This window comes from Cydia splendana, chromosome 13 (genome assembly GCF_910591565.1).
Source record: "Cydia splendana chromosome 13, ilCydSple1.2, whole genome shotgun sequence".
Lineage (NCBI taxonomy): Eukaryota > Metazoa > Arthropoda > Insecta > Lepidoptera > Tortricidae > Cydia > Cydia splendana.
Window position 1 is genome coordinate 8,637,572 of NC_085972.1, and position 15,602 is coordinate 8,653,173.

Genomic DNA, 15,602 nt, shown 5'->3' on the forward strand with positions numbered 1-15,602 from the left:
TCAATTTCTCATTTTGTATGATGAGAGCATGAGACACCGCAGCTAGAGTCTTTTCCGTAACGGCGAGGTCACGGTTACGATCAAAAGACTTTATCATGTCATTGCTCTCCAAGTCAGTAAAGCCAGGCGATGACACGTACGTATTCTGAGCATCTATGTACCGTACCTGCGACCAGTCGTTTGAATTGAAATGCTGCAACTTGTCCAAAATATCAGCATGCTCCTTCGAGGTTATCGCGCCCGCTGACTTGAGGGTAGTCTCAAGTTTGAAACTAATATCCTTTGCAGGCCCCGGGACAGGCACCGGAGGAGCCTCTGGAGTCTCCAGATCTTCAGGCGAGACAATTGATAGCACGTCCGAATCACTGGAGTATTCCCGCGGGCGAGTAGAGAAATTGTCACGTAAAGACCTTACCTCGTGGGCCAATTTGGACACTACATCCTCTAACCTGGTCATCCGCTCATGCTCAGTTAAAGCCGTTGCACCCGGATCATGTTGAACATTATTTGAACTCTCCATAATGGAACTGAAATTATTTAGAAAATTAATTCGAAAATTTTCTAAACTTATAGGTGTTTCCTCTGCCAGAAACAAATCGCCAATGACCTGAGCATTGGCGCGCAGCCTGCCAGCTGGATTCGAAAAAGCATGGAAAAAACCCGTTATAAAAGCCGGTATTGCGCCTGACGTCATCGGAACTGTGGTGTTGCCAGTATGAAACGAATGTCGCCATCTCAATTTGAAGGCTTGGAACAAGGTACAGTCAACTTAATGTATATTATTTCGTTAGTTCGTTTACAAGGGGTCATTCATAAATTACGCCACACGAAATTCATGATTATAAAATTTATAACACGAAACCGATTAGGAATTAAAATAACATGAATAAAAACGATTTATCATAGCAAAAACTAATTATTTAACTGTACCTACAGCAATTTAAAAAATCGGTAACAGATGAAGTTAGAGTGACGTCATAAAGTTTGTGATTCCCCCCTCCCCTTGTCACAACACCTCACATTTTCATGACACCCTACCACCTCCTGAACGTGTAACAACGTAATTAATGGATGATTCGATGACCCCTAATTTCAGGCATAACAAGGTCAAGGTGACCTTAAACGAAGGAAACTTTATAAGGTAAAATTACCTACGCCATTTACGGGTGCCCGGGCGGCGTTCTGTCAATATTATACCTTTTGTTAATACAGTTTTATTGAGAGTATTAAGTTTATTATTTTAGACGCCGAATTAACTTAATTTACCTCAATTAGCTATACACCGAAATATTTGAATGAGTGGAAGTAACAGTAAAATTGATGGGTAGGTACCTAATTTCCGTTTTTTACTAAGGCATAGGAAAAAAACACATTATCAGACCGTATAATGATATATTTGTATTCTTTCTCGATTTAGGTAAACGCCATTTGGATGATTCAGGAACTTGCGTGCAACATTTGATACATTGCTAACTACAGACTACAATGAATTCAGTCGATTGACCAAATACCGCAATGTAACGAAAACCACATGCAAGTTCTTGAACCATATATATGGGGCATTAACCCACACATACAGCCACAAGCCATCAGCAAACACATACAGCCAAAATCAGATGAACCCAGTAAGATCAAGTAACCTTCTCTAGGTACCTGCTGCGTCTGTGGTCTTCAAAAACTCAGTAGTGCCTAGGGCTTCCAATACCGGGATCCCGTCTGTTTAAACGCATATCTCAATACCGGTATTTTTTAATACAATACCGGGATCCCGGTATTTTCAAAAACAAGGAAAATGTGCCGATTATAACGTTTAAAATCCATTAAAATGATCAAATCCGGCGGTATCAAGAATATTACTTGCCCATTTAATTAAAGAAAATCATTTAATTGAAACAAGATCTGTGCATACTTACTTATGCGTTAGATAAATATTTGGTGATGAATTCTGATGTTCAGGATATGATATTAATATAATTAGTTCTTAATTTTTTATCAAAAAGTAGAAAGAAATGAACTGTAGTATGGCATACGAATTTTTGGTGCCAAATTTGAATATTTATTGGCTGGTTTATTAGGTTGTTGAACTAAAAATGTGACTGGTGAAGTCAACAAGGCGGATAAACTGATTGCTAACCTGGAGGGTGAAATGATAATTATTACAGATGGCTATTATTGTTTAATATCCTAAGCTAAGGACATACATTACATATCTGGTGTGACAGTGAGCCTTTTTTTTAATAAAACTCAAATATTTTAAGCGATTCATAGTCAATACCGGGATCCCGGGATCCCGGTATTGATGAAGACAGTTTCGGTATTAATACCGGTATTTAAAGAAGTCCGGTATTTGGAAGCCCTAGCTAGTGCCCGACCGATACCGGATATTTTGCCTAAACTTACTAAACTTCGGCCGAAACCAAAACCGAAACTTTTATAGATGTGTTCAAATCGCTGAAAAAAAAGGGACATTTAAGACATTCGTGCAATGAAACATCGTTTAAGTGGCATAAAAAACCGGCCAAGTCAATTAAGAAAGACTAAAGACCGAACGCGATCCGTACGTACAATTAGACGTGTGCGCCGATTAAAAAACGATCGGCGGCGGCGTTTGCCGAAAAATCGGCGGCGGCGGCGTGTTTTCGGCGTGACCTTGACTTTCAAGTTTCTAAAGAAAAATCATGAATTTGTCGTTTTTCTTGAAAATATTGATTAATCCAGGTTGCTAGTAAGTGAACTACATAATCTACGTATAGTTTTGAATAGGTTTTGAGTAAAATAGGGTTTGTAAATGAATTTAGGATAGGTATAATACCTTGATTTCCTAGTAATTAATTGGCTTGTATTTAGGGGGCATCTGGTCCCAATGACTTTCGATCCGATCTGTATCTCTCTGTAACTAGGCTTATCTTCAAATATCCTAGATATAGTGGACTGCTATGGCTTCCCGTCGTACAAGCACCAGGCTCACTGAGAAGTATCTTGTTCTTTCTCATTTTCTCATTGCTAAGGATTCCGACCACATGTAATTTGTCTCAATTTCGTGCGGTCATAAGCCGTGTGAATTGCACGGTGCAGACTGCCGCCAGTCATCGACCATCTCACACATGCTCCACTCTGACCACGTTTGCCATTCATTGGGCCTAAATTCATATTACGTTTCGCCACATCAAGCGTTCGAAACTGCATAATATGTCCGAAGAAAGATGTCGTAGAAACCCGATCGGCGATTTGAGATATTTGAAAATTAAGTGGTTTTTTGTTCTAGCTGCCCTAGGTTTAGCAGCAGTCTTCGCCAACACTATATCTCTAAAGCGCCAACCTTTGCACGTCACCCTTTTTGAGGCTCAGCGTTTCGGCACCATACTGGAATATATGTAGGAAAGACGAGAACTCCTACCACCAAGATATATAAACTTGCTCGCGTTTTCGTAATCGCCGAGTGCGTCGGTAACTTGGAGAACGTTTGCCTTGTCTACAACCATTACTTTGGTCTCGGAATGGTTGATCTTAAGACCACTCTAGAACTTTCAACTTCAATTTTCTTCAGAATATATATAGCGGATCAAGGTGGATCGATCATTACTAACCTAACTTTAAGACCTATAAATAACCCTTTTTCTGCAAGTAAATATGATTATGAAGAGCCGCCATTTCGATGTACAATATAATTTATATAATACAATACAGATACTCTTTATTGCATACCTCAATAAAAGAAAACAATACAAAACAAAACAGAAATACAAGCAGAGGTAAACAACAGGCGGTCTTATCGCTAAAAAGCATTTCTTGTTGTTATTCCCGTAAGCCAGTCGACAATAGTACAAGCAAGGATGATGATCGCAACGCAACATTAGCTAGTTAGTTTTGCCTTTTCTGTTGCTCCTTGAGGCTTCATGGTACCATGAGCCCTGTGTTTTGGTTGCCTAGTTAATTACAATGCAAGTATATTCATTTCATGACATAGCGTTCTGACTTCGTATGTGAGGTGAAGGCATACAATTTCTAATTAATAGTTGAATGTGAATACATAATTTACAGGGTATAAAATACTGCATATAATGCTCCCTCATCTTTTTTGACGCTGAACACTAAGGATTACTCAGTTACTTTAATCGGTGTGTTAAATACTTTGTGCAACTGGATTATTCTGTTTCATTTAATAAATAATTGATATATATTTGACAACTGTAACATATATAATATATAAAAATCCAAATTGTAATCCAAATATCAAGTTAAAATAGCTGATTAACAACACTCAAGGTCACGCCGATTTCACGCCGATCAATTATCGGCGGCGGCGGCGGCGTGGCAAAAAAGCCCGGCGGCGGCGGCGCGCCGGCGCGGCGCACACGTCTACGTACAATGCTGTAAGTTACGGCGCGGCCGAAAAGTTCGGCATTGTTTTGGCCGAAACCGAACCCTTGACCGAAACAAGATTTTTACGCCGAAACCGAAACCTAAGCTTCGGACGAGCACTAATTATCAGAGCTATTTATGAGAATAGACGAATCTAGAGTGAGTTGTGACGTCCTGGCCAAAAAAATGACGTCAGAAATCAGTTTCTGCGCAATGAACTTCTGCTGCGTGTCCAATCCTCTCATTTGTAGTTTAAGATTAGAGCAGTAACTAGCGCAGTCATCTTCCGATTCGCCAGAGAAGGATGGCTGCTTGCTGTCACAGGGGGGGCTGTTTTGTCTCTCTCTTGCGTACGGTCTCTGTCGTGGCCGCGGACGAGGTTTGGGGTTCAGGTTTCTCATCTTGAGTCTGTACTTTACCACTGGGTCTGGCTCTTCTTCTTCTTCTGGATATTCTTCGGGAATATCGATCTGGAAGATAATTTATAGAAGATTAGTAAATCGCTATATAAATGAATAATACTCGAAAACAGATTTAATTTAAACTTGTATGTATGTATACTGGGTCAAGCAGATCTTGTCAGTAGAAAAAGGCGACAAATTTGAAAAATGTAGGCGCTAAAGGATATCGTCGCATAGAAAATTTGAATTTCGTGCCTTTTTCTACTGACAAGATTTGCTTGACCATCTATACTACAGTTTTTTTTTAGATTTCGGTATTTAATTATTTATGTTCTTCCTACTGAATAAAAGTAACAAAAAAGCATGGAAATTTTGAGACACTATTTTTCTCTTATTAGGATCAAAGGAGCTCGTGATTCTGAATAGAAATAAGAATATGAATAGATTAATAAAAAGAATATTAATAAAAAACCCAAAAAAATGAGTTGAAATGAGTGAAACTTTAAAGAAAATGGCATAGAGATCCGTTATATTTCTCATTATAACGGCTAATATATTTTTGAAATATAGGTAGGTAATTATGGCGTACCGACACCACAGATTAATAAATAGTTACTACGTAACAGATACCTCATTCCCAAACAAAAGCACAAATACCTACGCTATAATAGCCTACAGAACCTTAATAATAATACCTGCTGCTCAGGACAAGAAGAAATGTACCATAATTACGCGCACAAAGAGTCGAGACTGTGTTGCCCGCCGTTCGAGTCACGTGCCAACGCGTCATCGTAAGAATGCGCTAGGGTTGTAGCTACCCTACCTATGATGATTATTGTAATAAAACGAATGTTGCGAATCAAATATGTTTTAGTTTTAATATAATGATTTATAATTTTTTCACTTCTCGGAATTCTCTGTTATTAAAATTTTATAAGTACATAGTTGAAAATATCCTAAATCGCGTAAATAATTTTAATAAATATTCAGGAGCAAAGCAACGGACAATCAACGGTTTTTAAAAGTTGTAATACGGTGCTACCAGGCCGATTAATTATTACGTCGTCAAAATTATTTAAAAATACTTTTTCTAACCCTTCAATATAATTATTAAACTTTCAGGTGGGACCTTTAGCCTGCCATAAAAAGATGAATTTTTATTATAGGCTTTTTCCTTTGTTTTTTTGACTTTTTCACCCATCTACTGCACAATAATTACGTGGTTTCGGCATTTCGAAGCATAAGCGCGGGAAACGCGCGGTGTAATGCGGTGCGGCCGCTGAGGCGGGCGTTCGGCGGCCCTCTGTCGGTTGTATCGTCGACGATACAATACGATAGCGCGTGGCCTTGAGCGTGTGACGGAGGCCTGCCGACACATAAATATTTATCCTTATAGGTACTTGATAGATCACAATATTTCCGCGCATGTTTTAGAAAAAAAAAATAGATAGGTAATGTAATATATACCTGTACCTTTATATAGTTTTATTATTGAATTAGAGTTAATTTCCATTTCTGTTCTGTATAAAAAGACATTAGACGAAGCGCATTTCTTAAGACGAAACGGGAGCTGAGCTAAAAGTCAATTTTGAGATTTCAAGCTGAATATACCCGTCGCTCTGACGGGCCGTGAGAGACTGTATTTGTGTGTGTAATGCACGCACACAGATGCGTACGCTTGCACCCGCGCGCGCCTCATTGCCGACAATTTGCAATGTTATTTTTCGTGCGTTACTGCCACGAGGCGTTCACTTATTACTTACTGTGTTGCGATTGAATTTTTTGACCCGGCTTACGTTTACGGAACTCGATAATCTTTCTACTACTGTGACTTGGCTTTGTTTACTTGACTTTGCTGATCAGCTTATTGTTTTGGACTCCGTGAGTTGTGGTTACCTATTGGACCGCACGCAATTCATCTACCTTTATTCAAGTAATTAAGCGTAATTAGCCGAAACCTTTATAAGAGTGTAATTCATAAGAAGTACATAAGATATAATTTATGTACTGGTTTGCTGTTAGCTTTTAATTGTATCACTTTACATATATGTTACTCAAATAACTAACACGGTTACACTGTTGTAAGAACATTATTTTTCAGGTAGGCCTTATTATACCTACTATAGGCCTTATTACCTCCTAGTACCTTAGTAGTACTAGTACTACTACGGAAATTGATTCAAAGACTCAAGACTGACTTAAGTGGCAGTAGGGTGTAGGGTTTTTTCTAGGCTTAATGAGTTCGCTGAAGCTTATTTTTTATACTTAGCGCACAGAACCACTAGTTTAACAGTATCAGCTCTAACCACATGTCACCATTTTGTCCTTTACGTAACAAACTCAGGCGCCCAGAATATCCGATGTACCTATCAAATCAAGGTTCTGTACCAAATAAGGCCCGGTTATTATAGTTCGTTATTTTTTAGCATTAGAAAGAAGGTAAACAATCATGACGTGTCTTTTTATTAATAATTATTGAAAAACGCTTTCAAAAATTAGTTTATATTACTTATGAAAACAAAAGAATATAAAAAAGTATATGATTAATACATACATACATACATACAATCACGCCTATTTCCCGGAGGGGTAGGCAGAGACCACGGATTTCCACTTGCTACGATCCTGACATACCACTTTCGCTTCCTTCACATTCATAACATTCCTCATACACGCTCGCCGGTTTAGGGTGCTCTTGCTCATTAATATGATTAATATGATTTATAATTCTAACATATTTGCTATGACTTATTTTTCAATGGTAATTTTTAATAAGACATGTCAAAATCTGTTACCTTAATGCAAAAAAACGAACTTTAAGCGTGCTAACTTTCAAAATTTCATTTTTTATAAGATAGTATAAGTAGATGGGCAAAAATTTTGCGTCCATGTCCACCAGTGAGTAAGTGATTGAGATACCTAAACATTTAACTTTATAATGTAAAATGATATAATTTACTAACCTACTCGTTTAATTTCAGGTAGGTTGAATAAGGAACCAAGTAACCATGGGGAGGAGCAGTATTTACTAACATTTTCTTTTTGGGTCTTCAGAGTGTATCGTTTCCTTTTTTTTGCACATATTACACTTAAATATATATTCTCTGTGTAAACCCTTACGTCTTTCAATGACAAAGGCAAGATCAGCAAATGTACAATTTGTATGATCGTGCCTGATATTTGAGATCACAGAAAATAAATATTTTAAATCCACTATTCTGCGACCTTTTTTTTTGGCACTCCTTGCCGGATTAGAGCTCTAATCCGGCAAGGAGTGCCAAAAAAATACATACGCTTGATTAAAAACATATATTCGAATAGCACAGCACAAATAAAATTAGAAACACTTGGCGAAGAGTTTCCAATAGCTAGAGGGGTTAGACAAGGAGACCCATTGTCACCTAAACTATTCTCTGCCTTACTGGAGGATATATTCAGAGACCTTCAATGGGATACACTTGGCATAAATATCAACGGCTGGACACTTAACCACTTGAGGTTTGCTGACGATTTAGTCCTGGTAACTGACAACGCTCAGACGCTCCAACACATGCTGCAACAGCTGACAGAGGCAAGCAGAATAGTCGGACTTACCATAAATAAATCAAAAACGAACATAATGACAAACAGAGAAGAAAGGCCCATAATAGTAGATAATGAAAATATCGAATATGTACAGAACTATACTTATCTAGGACAAATTATATCATTCAGAGACCAGACGACTTTAGAAATAGAGAGAAGAGTATCAAGTGCTTGGAAAAGATTCTGGTCGCTTAAGGAGATACTTAAAAGTAATCACTTTCCAATGTCAGCTAAGAAAAAAGTTTTCAACTTGTGTATCCTCCCATGTATAACCTACGGCTGCCAAACTTGGGCACTGACTCAGAAACATCTCCAAAAGCTTAGAACCTGCCAAAGAGGAATAGAAAGAAGTATGATGAACATCACATTAAAAGATCGTAAAAGAGCAGATGAAATAAGAGCAAAAACGAAAATAGAAGACGTAATCAAGAAAGTAAGAAAGTTAAAATGGCAATGGACAGGCCATATGACACGGGATAGTAAGGAAAAATGGACCAAAATAATTACAGACTGGCAACCACGAGACGGTAACAGAAAAAGAGGTAGACCAATTAAAAGATGGATGGATGACATCAAGTCGATAGGGGGCGCCACCTGGACCAGAAAAGCCATTGATAGAAAGGAATGGAAGCAGCTGGGAGAGGCCTATGTGTCAGATGACACGCTGAACACTAATCCGGTGAATACGATGTGTTAGTTTTTAAGTAAATTTGTTTATATATTTAATGTAATACTGTTTTAGTTTTTGGCAATAAAGGCTATTATGATTATGATTATGATTATGATTATGATTATGATTATGATTATGATTCTGCGACCTTCTAAAATTTTGTTTTATCATGATTCATGATCAAAAAGCTCGGATTCAATAGTCATATCAAACGTCGATTATGCAGTTGATGATGAGCTTGCATTTTCTACCATTGGTGCTGCAAATGCATCAACCGGTGGCGATAAACTTTGCCCTCTTGTAAAACAAATTACTATTGTGATTGTGTCCAGCAAAAGGCCAAAATTCGGTTTACTTTCCTGTTTAAAATATTACTAATTTATTCATATTTCAGATTAGGTACATAGGTAACTGTCTGAATGTTACAATGCCAGCTGGCAAATTCTATCACATTTGTTTGTTTGGTAGTCATGGTAACATTCACTTACATTGATATCCTTATTAAGATCTGTATCTTATTATCCAGACCTTAAAATATTGCCACCGTTGCCCTTTAAAAAAATACTGTTTAAATAATTGGCTACTCAAACAATGCTTCTATAGTATAAATAATGACTACACAAAAATGGGTAGTATTGTATATAATGCACGAAATAAGGCCCGATTCTTAAGCGGGTTTAAATTTTGAGGCCATGTCCGCTAATACTATAGACAAAATATCAAGTTTAATAAACACAAAAAAAAAACATTGATGGGCCTTATTTTATAATTTAGGCCTTACTTTGTAATTTAAAGTAGAGTTAGGCCAAGAAAAATCTATAGCGATTTTGATAGAACACGCAGTGCAAGTATTATTTCAAACGTCGCTTCTATGAAATTATGACATATAAATAACACTTGCACTGCGTGTGCTATCAAAATTGCTGTAGACTTTTCTTGGTCTGACTCTAAAATATTCTTTATTACACCACAAACATAAAAACAAATTTAAAAAAAACCGGCGAAGTGCAAGTCGGACTCGCACACGAAGGGTTCCGTACCATTATTTATAAAAACGGTCACCCATCCAAGTACTGACCCCGCCCGACGTTGCTTAACTTCGGTCAAAAATCACGTTTGTTGTATGGGAGGCCCCACTAAAATTTTTATTGGACATTCCATAGAGCACGAGTAAGTATGGAACAACCAATTCAGCTAGGACCCTAAATTGCTCGACAATTACGAAGCGTGCCTGTAGGTACCTAAAAATTTTGTTAACCCATTTTAACCATGCAATAAAATATTTTTGATTTTGATTTCTAATTTGAAATATTAGAATCAAAAAGTTCATAATAGATTGTATATCATAACTACAAAAATGTGTTCCCTACTCTCAACCCAAAACCCCTTGTATCTTAGGATCTAGATATTTTCACACAAGACGGTTTATCGATAACTTCTTACATCACTAGATTATCGACATTAAATGTCGACTTTTGCCCATCACTTTTCTGGCTGTGTACGTATTTAGAAACTTGACTCCGCCCCTAAAATTAGTGCGATAGGGACAACTGCAGCTGAGGCGAAAAATCCTGCGTAAAAATGACAAAAATCGAGGTTTCGTAGTCCTCTTTTTCCTCCCCCAAAACTTAACCAATCGTAACCAAATTTGGAAATCTAAATGATTATGAAATTATCTGTGTCGGACCGTTTTGCTTTTTTGGCTAATTGATATCAGTTTTGAATACCACGCCTCTCATTGCGGCATAGTCTATTAGGCCATTTTGGCCGTTTTTGAAGGGCTCTAGCGCCTTAAAAAACAAAAATATCAAAAAAAGCAAAACGGTCCGACACAGATATTGACAATATTAATCTGTGTTGAAAAAATCATTGCTCTAGCTTCAAAAACCACGGAGGAAAACGAGGACTACGTTTGTATGGAGGAATGACCACTCCTGTTGGCTCTTAAGAGATTTTCCCATAAGTAATAGGTATTTATATTAATATGTATTTATAAAAAAACATCAACCCCAAAGACACCGATGTAATGTTCTTTGAATTAATAATTCATTTCAAATAGTATAGTATAGCGATTAGGGTGACTGCTATAGTTATTGGCACCTCCATAGTAATTGGCCACTCCTAATGGTTCCTCTACCTACACGATGGCCCAACATATTGGTCCAATATGTTGGGCCAACGTGTAGAGAGGGTAGTGGTGTCCGTTGGCTTATGACGCGCGGGATGGCGATGGGTTGGCCGCGGTGTCGGTTTTTTGTCCGCACATCAAAGGGAGTGGGCCAGCGATGGCGGATGGCGGTACGCGTCTACACGTGGCCCAATCCATAGTGCGTGCTCGAACGCGGTCGAGTGGGGACGTTTGTACTCAGTATCAATTTACGTTTTTAGAGCACCGTACAAAACTTTGTTCACGGTGCTCTTATGGGATCACTTCGGTCTTGCAAATCGGTTAAATGCGTTTTTCTCAAAGACCGTTTGATGTAGGTACCTAAAATTTGGAATAGTTATGGCAAGTACCATCACTAACACTGTGAATAAGTCAAAACTGCTTATTTCTGATTTTAGGGGGAAATTTAGGGGGTTGAGAGGAGTAGCTTGAATTTTTTTTTATTTGTAAGAATCGTGTGGGGTACCATTAGAAAGCTTGCAAAAAATTGAGTCGATGGACTGATTTTGACTTCATTTTAGAGTGCAATAGTTTCGATAAAAAATGCATTTAAAGTTGCAAGTTTTCATACAAAAATGTTCACCTCTGTCCTGGCGATTTTCGCGAAAACTATAGCTAACAGGCAGCTGACCAGTCAATACCCAACTTAAAGAAGCATGGAGACGGCGGGAAAATTATCAGCTTAACTTTATCTTTATTAGTTTTTCAACTGCAGCCTGATCTTTGGTTGCTTAGGGCTAGCTAACTGATGCTTACACTGGTCATTTCATATTAGGAAGTAGTTTTAGCGAGAAAAATCCTTAGTTAAAACTTTGGCATTGAAATTTATGACTTATGTCTTTGATACAAAGTTTAATTCTGCTTGCTTATTTTTGTGGGATATTTTTTTTCTGAATAGCCTACTATAAGTATGAGAGAGATCTACAAAATACAACCTTATTATATTGCAAATAAGTTTAAATTTCGAACGGGCTTTCCAACCAATTGACTATCTCAATGTGCCCAGTAAGAATCATATTTATTATTGCAGTTTATCTGAAAAAATTCAAATTAAGAATTCCGTTCTTCACTGTCGTTGTGTTTTTTTTTTCACAATAGAGCACATAGAGTTAGTAAGGCGTATAGAGAAAGGGAACAGTGCTCTGAACACCGTAGTCTTGACTTCGTGCTTGGCCAATTTTTTTTATTAAAATGACGAGTACGTGGCCTCATTATAAATGTAATGACTAATGAAGGAATAGGAAATTTACGCAGACAGTACATTTACAATTTAAATAAATAAATATAACAATACATACTTATAGTTAAATAAATGAATATTAGATACATATTTTACTATATAGTATGTACATACATTGCACTATATGCATAGCTATGTTGGTAAGCTAGTAACAAAATTAATTAAAATTAAAATATGCTCTAAAATAATTTAAGCAAATTATATGGTAACATGAAATTAAAAAAGATATTTATTAATATAATTCTTGAAAAAAAATCTAACATTCATTTATTTTCGGGAAGTAGGTAAGTATCATCAAAAAGCTCTTGCAGCTTCTACGACATTTTTTTTTAATTACTTGGTGAAAATAATAGTACGTGGCGTATAGATAAATCGCTGCAACGGCTAATGCTTCCACGTCCATCTTGGAAACCGGTTAGATCACAACTGTCGCCATCGTGTAGATGCGTTCCAACCACCACAAGTTCATGTTGCTGGCGCAGCGCTGGGCCATCGTGTAGAGAAGCCATTATAGTTAAGAGTGGCCTTACCAGCCCTACCTAGCAGGTCACCCTACCGACCTTATGTATAAGCACGTATAAGGCACCATTACAATGTAATCAATACGCTTGACATATCAATATTATTTTCATAATAATTTAAAAAACCAACATGTAAAAAACAACATTGCAGAGAAATACGAGTGAAACCGTAGAAAGAGGCAAAGCGAAAACAATATATCACTCTCACTCACTCCTAGATAAGTCTTGAACTGTTAGCAAAACGACGATAGGATTTATATCGCACCTTAATCCATTGCATTAAGGTTAGAAATTAAAGACAAATATTACTGTTGCCGGTTGCTTATTTTGTCGTGATTCCAACGATTGCTACTGTCCAAAATAAAACGGATTGGAAGTGTACTTACATATTCAATAGCCTGCTGGTCGTCTGATTCATATGAATCTTTAATATCAGAGATATCTCCTTGGAAATCCAGAAAAGTCATCTTGTCAAAATACCACAGTGTCGGTTTATATTCATAATCATAACCCGACGTCGTAAGTCTAGATTCGTTTATTTTTTTAACCTCTCTTCTATAACCGGTCCGGAATATATCAATCTTTTTCTTCACCATGTCCAGCGTAGCGTTCGGCTCGATTTCTCTATATTTTTCCAATAACACGTTATAAGATGCGTTTCTTAGATCTCTGCGCATATATAAACTGCTTTGGATGTCCCATAAGCAGGTATTTTCTCGGTATAGGTCGAGAAATTCGTACCATTTTTCTTGGTTTTGCATTGCATGACACGACATTATTAACGCTTGATGTTGGAAGTAGGACGGTGCGCTCGACGGTCGCTTGCCGGGTGACTGGCAAACATGGCGGCCGGCGTGCCTGCCGGCGCGTTGGACGACGGGGCGCCGAGCGTGGGACGGGGGCGGGGGATTTGAGTGTTGCAAGTGATAAATTTAAAAATCTACGAGTTAAGGCCTCTACAGACGTTTACGATCTTTTTAGGCGCTTTGTTCGTGTCGATATTTTAGGCCTTGACCATTCGAGTTACTTCAGAAGGGTTGAGAAAATGATCATCTTTATTCTCAGGAGTAAGAATAGTGGGACGGATTTGATTTAAATTATGTTCCTACATCAAAAATAGTATCATGTTATTCTGCTGCACAGTTAACGATAGTAATGGCCAGTCGGAATATATATTGTTTTTTGTCGCCAAGGCACATTGCCAAGCAATTTCTTATTGTAAATATGTACAGTAGAAGGACAAGATATGTTTATTGTTCGCCTTGTTACATATGATTAAGGCGCAAAAGTGTAAATAAATATTATATCTTTGAATTCTTTGACGTCAACTGTTTTATAAAGTTGCAGTGAGTAAGGTTCGATTTTATATCGTACCTATCATGGTAAAACTACTATGGTAAAGGGACGCGCAGCTATATCACACCGCGAATATTTAACAGTTTATCAATTATTGAAGACGAAACATATGGAATCAAAAATTAAGAATTTGTTAATAGGTACAACGCATGATTGAATACATATGATAGGTAAATATTATATGTGTATTCGGGTAATTCCGAATGTCGAAAACTGTCGGATAATTCCGAAAAGAGACTTTTATTATGATGGAATTTTGGGTGATTTTCATCTGAATTTCGGAATTATCCGAATTTCGGAATTACCCGAGTAAACTTACATACAACTTATACTGTGTTCATATGATATCATTAAGTATTAACGTTAGTAATATAAGCTAATCATGTAATTTTGATTAAGGATAATAATTGAAAATCAATGCATCATTTCGCCGTTAAACGTAAGTTTGGAGAACCTAATATAAGTTTAAAATGTACCATACTTTTATGGAAAAAAAATGGAACTAAATAAATTCCATAGTAAATTGTTGCCATGTTTAAGCATTTTACACATAGAAGGTAGGATTGTATAGAAGTGGTATACGCGTGCCACCGTGAGGGACAAAACATACGCAAATGCGACACTGTGATTGGTCGAATTCATTTGTTGCCCACCATTATCCATACTAAAAAAAAGGTGGGGAACAAATAAAATGTGAGACTGTGACAAGGACAAAGTATAATAGCTCTTTCGCTGCTACTCCTACTGAAAGATACATAAGACTATCCCGTTCTGTCAGTTACCCCCACCACTCATGCCAGATCCAGGTATATCCTAGATTTATGATTTTACATCAAAAATGTGACAGTTACTTACATAGGAAGTGGCGCCCTCAATAATTTTCTACAATTTCTTTTCGGACTATATTTAAGCGTACCTTATATATAGATGGTCAAGCAAATCTTGTCAGTAGAAAAAGGCGGCAAATTTGAAAAATGTAGGCGCGAAGGGATGTCGTCTCATAGAAAATTTGAATTTCGCGCCTTTTTCTACTGACAAGATTTGCTTGACCATCTATATTTATAAACACACCGTTCGGAGTCAGACTACTTACATAGGTACTAGCGTAACTGCTGCAGTATTGTGGTGCGACATTGATGTAGGTACAAGTACAGCTATAGACTGTATCGCTGCTCCAAATGACAAAAATCCGGGCATCAAGATCGATTTTGACATTTGCAGCAGCAATGCAGTCGGCAGTAATGTCACAGAATAATTTTTTTTTCGTCCATCTGGACAGGCTAAAGCTCTAAGCCATATA